We start from the raw sequence: 9,850 nt of genomic DNA on the forward strand, positions 1-9,850 counted from the left end.
TTACATTTTTGACATATTCTCAAGAATCACTTGGGAAGTTTCCAACAAACTTGGGCCAAAGCATTCGTTGGCGAGGTCATGCAATTTTGTTAAAAATTAGGGTCATGGGTCTTTTAATGGATAATGAATTATTGAAAATTAATTAGCATATTTCAAATTTTTTTTTCACAAAAAGATGATTCTAAATGAGTATCCAATAAGAATCTTTTTATATAAAACACGGTCGCAACCTTTACCATTTTTTTAACAGCAAAATTACGACCTATGTTCAACTCGGGGAAGATTCGGCATACTATAATAAAAATAGTAAGACTTGTATTTTTCATGGGTCAGTTTTTATAATCCCAGTTCAGTTCAGTGCCAAGGTGACATTTTTGCATCCGTTGAAAATGTATTTTCGTAATTAAAAAAACAACAAACATGAGCATTGTCTAGAGGGTACATAACCACTTTTGTTTTCAGTGTATCTCACCTAATAGGTGAAAAAATTTACCTTCAGAAATTAATATTCTGTAGGAAAATAATTTTCATAGGAGAAAAAATTTGTGCAGGAAACATTGAAAATCCTATAGGATTTTCTAAAAACCCTATAAGAATTATATTTTCTATAGGAGAATATCATTTCCTGCAGGAATTTGATTCAGACAGGTAGGAATTTTAAAATCCTATAGAAGGTTTGTTCAAAACCTATCGGAATTTAAATTCCTGTAGAAGATTTTTTTTTATCCCGGTAGGACATTCCTAAAATCCTCAAGGAAAATTGTTCTTCCTTTTGGGAAAAATTATTATTTAAAGGTAAATATCTCACCTGAGAGGTAAGGTTCATAAATGACACAGTTGGTTGTAAACTCCTTAAGCAATGGGTCTATCAAATTACGTATTAGATTTTTCGATATACACGTATGCAGCTAAGACGGGTGTAAAAATACCCCCTTGGTATTTGCATGATTATCTAACAAAGTGATTAGAGCTTTTCTTCTAACGGAGATTAATATAGTCTAAAAATGGCCACGGTCATCGAGCCCCCTTATATCACCAAAGGTGAATATTGCTTTTCACAGATATAATATAACACCCAGTATGCGAAAAAAGAAATAAAAGGAGAAGGAAATCTGTCCACATTAATTCTTTATTTTTAAAATTAAAAAAGCTGGTGCAAAATTTTTGATGACATCAGTTGTTTCATTGTTTAATGCAAAAATGGTTTTCAAAACTGAAAACCATTAATGAGTTTCGAAAAAAATACCTTACAAATATGAAATCATGTTTATGTATTAAAAACACGCTGTTGTCCATAGAAATCACACACGCACGCACCCACCCACCCACATAGAACATAACGAATAACATAAATTATAACTAGAATTGTCCATACTCTTGGTTGTTTTTTCACATCATTGTTTACACGTGACGAGTGTTATATCTGATACACTTGATGCTCGTCTATAAAATAAGTAAAATAGTTTTAATTAATAAAGCATTAACAAATTGAAAAAAACTTATCGGTTGATGTATTTTGTACTTAATTGAAAAACGGCAAAAAGTTTTTAAAAAACTTGAACCAGAAGAACTTTTTTCAACAAAATCAAGAATAATTGATACCTCACCTTTTCTTTCGGCGATAAAAGAACCGCATCGCACCAACAGTTACAACTACAACAATAACCACTCCGATGACAATCAATATTATAACTATATCTTCCATGCTTTGACCATTCCGGGACCCTTAAAAAGAGAGTATTACCTATACTGTTGGCGGAAAATCATTTTTTTTTGTTACATGTATCTAGCACTATTTGTGTCTTGGATATAGTTGAACTTGATTAAATATAAAAATATATAAAAGCTGTAGAATAAATAATGTACTTAACGTTAAAAAATATGTAACGCCTTACACTGTAAAAACGCAATTTAACCTTTTTTATCATTAAAAAACCTCATTTCAAAATGTAAAGATCTTGATCTCTGTATGATTCTAAAGTTTTCAAGAAAATTAATGGCTTATATAATGATTCTAATTTTGATTTTAAAAATCTTATGCAAAGAGTCTTTCATGAGATTTTTCTCTATAGATGTATCTATTTTTACGTTCGGTAGTGCTTTCAATATTTCTTTTTAAATCATAGTGTGTATTTTATGTGATACCCTGTCAATTTCTTATATACATTTAAAATTGTTACATATTCAATATGTGACATTTAGGATTATAAACTTTACATAAATAAATGTCTTAATTAAAGTTGTCTTACTATGTGCAATTAAAATCTTTTCCGATGTAGTTTGCAGCGGCATCATACTTAATGATGTCAATAAAGATGTTGTTGTATCGCACGCATATTGACCTGAAAGTTCATTAGTAAGAATTGTTAACGGACTTGTTATTTCAGTTATTAATCAGTTATGAGAAATAAATAAATATAAAAAAATGGTGTTACATACCAAAACAGTAACGTTGGTTACACATTGGAACGTTTGTGAGGTTAAATGAATAGTACGAAGAACAGTTCTTGACTTTAATGGTAAAACTTGTTTCGCAACAAGAGTTAGTTGACCGCACGCATACTGTTTTGACTACGATGCCATCAGCAACCTCTGGATACGAATCTAGGATTCAATTAAGAGCAATACATTGTAGAAAGGTCAATAAAACATACAAAATTGGAAAAGTGTTAATTGTTTAATAAGTTTGTTGTCAAACATAAAAAAATGAAAGAGAATGGTAAATGAAACGCAACTACAAGGATTAACTATGAAAATCTTATTACAAAGCAATAAAACTGAATAATTCATAAGTATAATGAATGTCATCATTTATTTATCAAGATGTTTCAGTAAATATTTTCCTTTCTTTTACGGTTATCTCTTTCAGATTATATTTAATATTTATATTTAATTCCGCTCGACAAGTCAACACATAATATATGTTTTACTTGATGTTAAGTATTTTCCCGTCCCAAAGATCAACCAAAACAAGAATTTTCAAAAACAATATATAGATTTAAGGTTAACACCATTTTGTTTATCTGTCTGCAAGAGGAATTTCATGCTATGCAAAAAACACAATACTGTTTCAATTCTTATCCATCGTGATTCTTTTATTGAAAATAATTCCTTTTGTACTGTATTACAGATTGTTCCTGCTTATTTAGACTAAATGTTTTCATTATTTAATGTTTTTATGTTGTCGAACTTAATCAAAGAAAGGACATTTTTATCAAAGTTAACCGATTCATTTTGTATTTTTCGCGTTGAGTAGTATCAGACACCTTTGAAAAAAGTTCATTGAATTTTTTTTTAAACAGGAACAGTTGTTGTTTGATTCTTGATTAAGTTTTTCTTAATAAAGATATAAATAATACATTGTATTCGCTCAAGGGTGAAAAAATCGAGGTATCATGTACATGAATTCGAAAAATAATGTAAACCAAGACGTCTTAAATATTGAAAATAGATAATCTGTAACGTATCCAATTACATATACTGATATAGAAAAAAAGACACAATTACGATAAAAATTTTGACCATAGTAGTCTATTTAAAAAAAATGATATTCAATAATGACTGTCATCAACGTAAAAAATGCAGAGAAATATATGGGAGGCCATCATCCCTGGAACTATATACATTAATTATTGACTTTTACTAATTTAAAATTTGTAATTGTTAATGAGTCCATGACTAAAAATTATTATCAGTACTAATGAAATTATGTTAAAAAAACCCCTGATACTTATATAAAATAATCTGCAAAACTCTCAAATACTATAGTAACAGGTGTCAATGCCAGTACATCTAAACAAAAAATAGCGAGAAAAGCATAATCTCTCTCTCTCTTTCTTTCTCTCTCTCTCTCTCACTCTCTCTCTCATTTCTTTTTATTTTTTCTCAATCAAGCTTTGTTAATTAATAATCTTGCAATCTTGCGCATGCGATTTACATTCACGCTAAATCACCGGAGGCTCTTTAGTTGATGTTTCCACAATATCACATTTGCGTGGATAAACTCAGAAACGGTAATACAAATACGTGTAAATTTTCATTGAAAATTTACTATATATTCTGTTCATCAAAGGAAATACGGGAGATAACTCCGTGCATTTAATATAAAAAAACACGAGAGTTCCGAATGTCAATATGGTGTGTAAATTTGAAGCGAGTAAAATAGGTTAGTGAAAAAGTGTTTAATTCTTCATTAATATGAATTAAAGGGGCATGGTCTTGATTTTGATTTTAATGTTTACAATGCTTCAGTAAGGCATTGCTAACAAGCAACCAACATTTGTCATTTGATGAGTTATAAGCGAGTTACAGAGCCCACAATTCTTCGCTATGTAAACAAAACGTTTGTCTACATTTTGAATGTTGAAGTGAAAATTTCAGTTTTATGCCTAAAATGAATGTATTAATCGTTAGGAACTGTTTATTGATGCTTAAAATGAATAATAAAAAAGACAAACTAGCTTGAAAAAGTTTTTTTTTACCGGTATATTGAACCTATGTAAACAAAAACAGGGCACGAGCCTTGTTTACATTATGAAGAATTGTTAGCCCTTTATCATGCTTAAAACTCAACGACTAGCACCCAAATTTCATTTGATCATTAGAAATGCACTCCTAAAGCATTGCAAATAATAAAAACATAAAAATAAAATTTGAACAAAATCGTGACCATGCCTCTTTTTAAAAATGTTTAGATGAAAGGTATTTACAGCCAACACTGTGCCGGATAATTATGCCAGTGCCAAGGTGGCATTTTTGCACTCGTCTAAGATGCATATATCGAAAAATTCAAATAGGCCATATGATAGACCATTGCTTAAAAAGTTAACAACCACCTTTGTTATCATTTTATCTCACCTGTCAGGTGACTTTTAAAAAATCCCATAGGATTGTCAATATTTCCTGTAGGAGAATCAATTCTCCTATAGGAATTAAAATATTTCTATGGGATATTAATATTTAAAGGTTAAAAAATATCTCACGTATCAGGTAAAACACACTAAAAACAAAAGTGGTTATATACTCTAGACAATGGTCTATCATATGGTATATATGGATTTTCCCGAAACTGCATCTTAAGCGGGTGCAAAAATGGCACCTTGGCACTGGCATAATTATCCGGTGTTGTATAGCAGTTTTTCCCCCATAGTAGCTTTTCCCTCCGGAAAACCTACTATATAGTAGCCTTTCCCCCCGGGGGGAAAAGCTACTATATAGTAGCTTTTCCCCCATAGTAGGGTTTCTCCCTAACGTTTTTGGTTCAGATTTTATAAAAAATATTTATGGAAATCCAGTAAGGATAAAAATCAATGTTTCTACACTCCCAGGTTGCATACATGTATATCTGCATTCATCTGTGCAGGTTAAGTTTCGTTTTGCCGATTTATTATTTTTATAGACAATGCTGAAAGTTGAACATGTGTGTAATGGAATTACACATAGAACTTAATTTAGGTAATTTATTGAAAAAAGTTTTACAAGTTCTACACTTATATTCATAATTCTGTGTTCTGAAATTGTATTAAACGAGAATGTTTTAAGAATTTCTTGATAAATCTATCAGACTGTTTGTCTGTTTGTGAAAATATCATCCAGGCTAAACCTCTGTTTTAGAGAAATTTTGTTTCCAATGTTTGAGAGCCCGATTTTTAAAATCCTATTATAATAATTATAGTGCATATTTTTTAGGGTCCAATGTCTCGTAAACTAGAGATGACCATATCACCATATTTTTATAGTGGCAGTGGTTTACCACTTGAAGATGACTCTGAAAAAGGGGCCCTTGATGTTTCAGGGCCCGATGTTTAAACCCCCATTATAATGATAGAATAGTGTTCTATAAGTGGGGACCCGAATCTCAAATTCTAGAGATGACCAATTAACCATATTTTCACAGTGATAGTGGTAAACTTCTAGTAGATGACACCGAAAATTTAAGCCCCCATGCAGGGTAGGAGCCTTTGTTGTTTTTTAGCCCGATGTTTGAAATCCAATTATAAAGAATATGTAATTTTTAGTGCCCCATATCTCAAAAACTATAGATGACCACATGAACATATTTTTACGGTCATTTAAAAGTAAAAACATCATTTAAAAATACACAATCACTCATATTTTTCTTTATCAAAATGATTGAAAATTACGTTTAATTCTGCTGCTCTTTTTTAAGTTTACGAACAAAATCTTTTATAAAGGTACGCGGTTAAAATTCATTATTCTTCAAAACATTTAATCAATTCATAAGATGACTAATGATACAATAAATAATTAGGTAAATAAATCAATGAACTTTAATTCATAAAAGGAGAAACCGAAAATCAAAAATAAATAACCAACCTAAGTGCGCGCATTTACGACTTTTTTACTTGTTAGTTGATTAGAAGAACAAGCTTATATTTAAAAGAAGTCAGCTCATCACAATATATGTGTTGGTTGGGTTTTTTTTTTTTGGGGGGGGGGGGGGGTGTTTTGTTTTTTTAATTACCTTTGTTTAATTGTTCGAAGAAATAATATGGTACACAAGTAAATTTTTATTGCAAAAATATGAAACAAAATAGTATAAATTTTTTAGGTAACTGAATCGTATATCTTGATTTATATGGCATCGTTTTCAAAATTGTATATTTATAAATCACGTTGCAAACTTAAAAGTGGAAAAATTAGCAAATAGTGAGTGACAATATAAACATAAAGTTAGTTCAGGCTCCATTTCACATTTTCCAAAGTAACCAGCAAAGATACCGACATTGTTCTGGTTGTGAAGACATTTCATTATTTTTTAAAATGTTTACATCATAATATCTCGTGTTTCGTAGAAATGTGCTTAAACATATGAATATGCGTAACTTTAAAACGAAATGGTAAACACTAACTTTACAAATGCTTTTAATACATAATTAAAATACCCCTTACCCATGATCTAGAACCCCATCAATCAAAGTAAAACTAAAACATTTCAGTTTCTCATCATATCATTGCATCCTGTCTCCCGTTTGATATTTAGAAGAAGAAATAAATATATAATTTTTTTAAGATCGTCAATTCTAACGGTATTAATTTAAAATTGATAGCCTTTTAGACAAAGCGAGTAATACGTTTCCACTTTTTATTCCCTTCCTCTTCAAAATTAAGTCAAGATTGGTCAGTTAGTTCCCTGGGAGAAGCTTATACATTGATGGTAAAACATTGGAAAATTAAATTTCCAAACCGGCGTATTTTAACTCAAATGTGTTCTCACGTGTTCATAACGTCAAAGTCAAAACTGTAGATAAGCATCGATTAGATGAAAAGGATTCGAGGTATTCTGAAATCCGTGAAAAAGGTGTTCCAAAAAGGGGTGAGAACAGGTGAAATAAACGATGATGACACATGCATGTTATGAAGGCGCATGCCTAAGTTCATATTTGGGGTTGAAAAACCATTATTTTATTCTGTGTATTAATAAATTCCATAATTATCCTTTTCTGTAAGAAATTAATATCATATCAGTTATTGCAAATTATTGTCACGAATGGTCCGCAATAAACATGGCCGGAAAGTAAAAATGGGGGAAAATCCACTATATAGTAGGTTTTCCGTGGGGGTAATCTGGCTATAAAAAGGGGGAAAACACACTATATAGTCAGCTTTCCGTGGGGGAAAAACTGCTATATAGCCATTTTTCCGGGGGGAAAAACTGCTATATAGCCATTTTTCCGGGGGGAAAGATGGCTAGGGGGAAAAGGCACTATATAACACCGGCACAGTGTTAGCCTCAAAATGGTTTGATATGAATAATTTGACCGTTATTTTCAATACAGCTTCATTAATTTTCTCCAAAATCGTTTCAGAAGCATTTTAACCGTGGTGAAGGCCTGTCCCAAGACACAGTTTATGCTAACTAAGGTGAAATTAATATCATTATTGTAGGCTTAAAGCTTGGTTATGTAAATGTCAACGTTTTAACAATACAGTGTGTCATGTATCTAATTTGTAAATGTTTGATACCATATGTAATGTCACCCAGTGCACACACGGGTCATAGTCTAGTACATATGAATGTGAACATTCTTTTGGTTAAACTGCCTTTTCTTCTTTTTTATGTGAGTGAATAGGAGATATTTGTACATGTATATATACATTTGTAGGCATTTGTAGTAACTATATTTCGTACTAATATTATCAGTAATTGAAATCAATAGTTAATATTTATATAATCAAATGTGTTTACTAATATAAACCAATAGAAAACAAAAAAGTGAATTCGATCTGTATGAATGACGTCACAATGATTACCGCACGCTTTTATCATTTGATGGTTACATTACACATAAAAACACGGTTAGGTTAAATAGTTATGAACGATCTGCCTTTCTCAAACATAATTATGAGTAATAAAAAGCAGTATTAAAAAAGTTTACCAAGATATGAACTTGGTTGGTACGTGATCAAATCTTCTGAGAAGCCCTTTAGGCTTCAGAGAATTTGATCACGTGATGAAACAAGTTCATTACCTGGTAAACTTTTTAACATGCTGTTCATTTCATAAATAAATATTAGGATTAATAAAACAGGAATTCGGCGACCTTTCTATGTTCAGGTTACCGTAACAGTAAAACTATGTCGCAGCAGTTAGCCATTACTCGTTATGATTTATTCTATTTGGGCCGTCAGGCAAGAGATAATGGACAACACACTTTCAAAAAATGGACTTAAGATATGTCTGATGTTGTCCCAAGACTAAGCGAATTCTTATAAACATTCTTAAGTTAGGATGATACCTTCGAGAGCAGCACCTAGCCCTAAAAAGTGTCTTAGGGCGTTTCTTAGTCCTAAAATTTTTTCATAAATATGCCTGCTGAAATTAAGAAATTGTTTTTTATTTATGTTCAGATTTTATGCACATTATGCACATTGTGTTTAATATGCTGATGTTATCTATGTTGTTATCAATTTTCACCTCTTTCAAACATTATAAAACCCTTATTCATCTAAATTTCCATGTTGAGTTTAATTACATGTATTTTGAGATATCTTATGAACAATGTCATGATAATCATGCATAAGGCTTCACTGTTCACTGTAATGCCGCTACAAACAACCCATCAGAAAAAAGGTTTAAATTAATATAGTTTTAATTCTTCATATACCTAACGAGTTAGGAGAATATAAATCAAATTACTCACATATGCCTTCTTTTTGTGACATTAGAGAATTTCATACTCAATTAAAAGGGCGTTGCAACCAGAATTAAGTTATTTGATAATGCATGTGTAATTGTGGATGATTTATTGTTATATCTAATATGATCATTAGGTCTTGTGTTTGTAACAATCACATATCTCAGGTTAGCTTTACGGCCCTGTAATTTAAACCCGGCTGGGTATTACCCGCAATTCTATAAAACACGTGATCGTGTGTGACGTAGTAGAATTGAGCCATTTTTTAGGGAAGCGTTCAAGATCGTAGCTGCTAGCCTAGCCGCTAGGTCATAAATCTCTAGGTCTATTGAACGGAACACTAGGTTAGCCGCTAGGTCTCAGATTTGAAGTTGGAAATATTCAACTAAAGATGTATTACATTGACATAATTTGTTAATGTCAAGCGAAAATATACATGCTAAGATTCATTATAACTCAAAGGATGAATAAAATATCACTAATTAAAATAAATCGATTTCGTGTTTGTAACAAAGTGGTAACCAAGGTGGCCATCTTGAATTCAATGCTTAGCATAAAATGTTTAGGGTACGAATATCTACCTAGTGGCTAAGCTAGCTTACCGTTTAACAACGTAGCCCTACCTAGCCGCTACGATCTTGAACGCAGCCCAGGTGTACGGTCGTGTTGCAAAATAGGCGCACGATTTATCT

The sequence above is a fragment of the Crassostrea angulata genome, chromosome 8, assembly GCF_025612915.1.
Source record: "Crassostrea angulata isolate pt1a10 chromosome 8, ASM2561291v2, whole genome shotgun sequence".
Classification (NCBI taxonomy): Eukaryota; Metazoa; Mollusca; class Bivalvia; order Ostreida; family Ostreidae; genus Magallana; species Magallana angulata.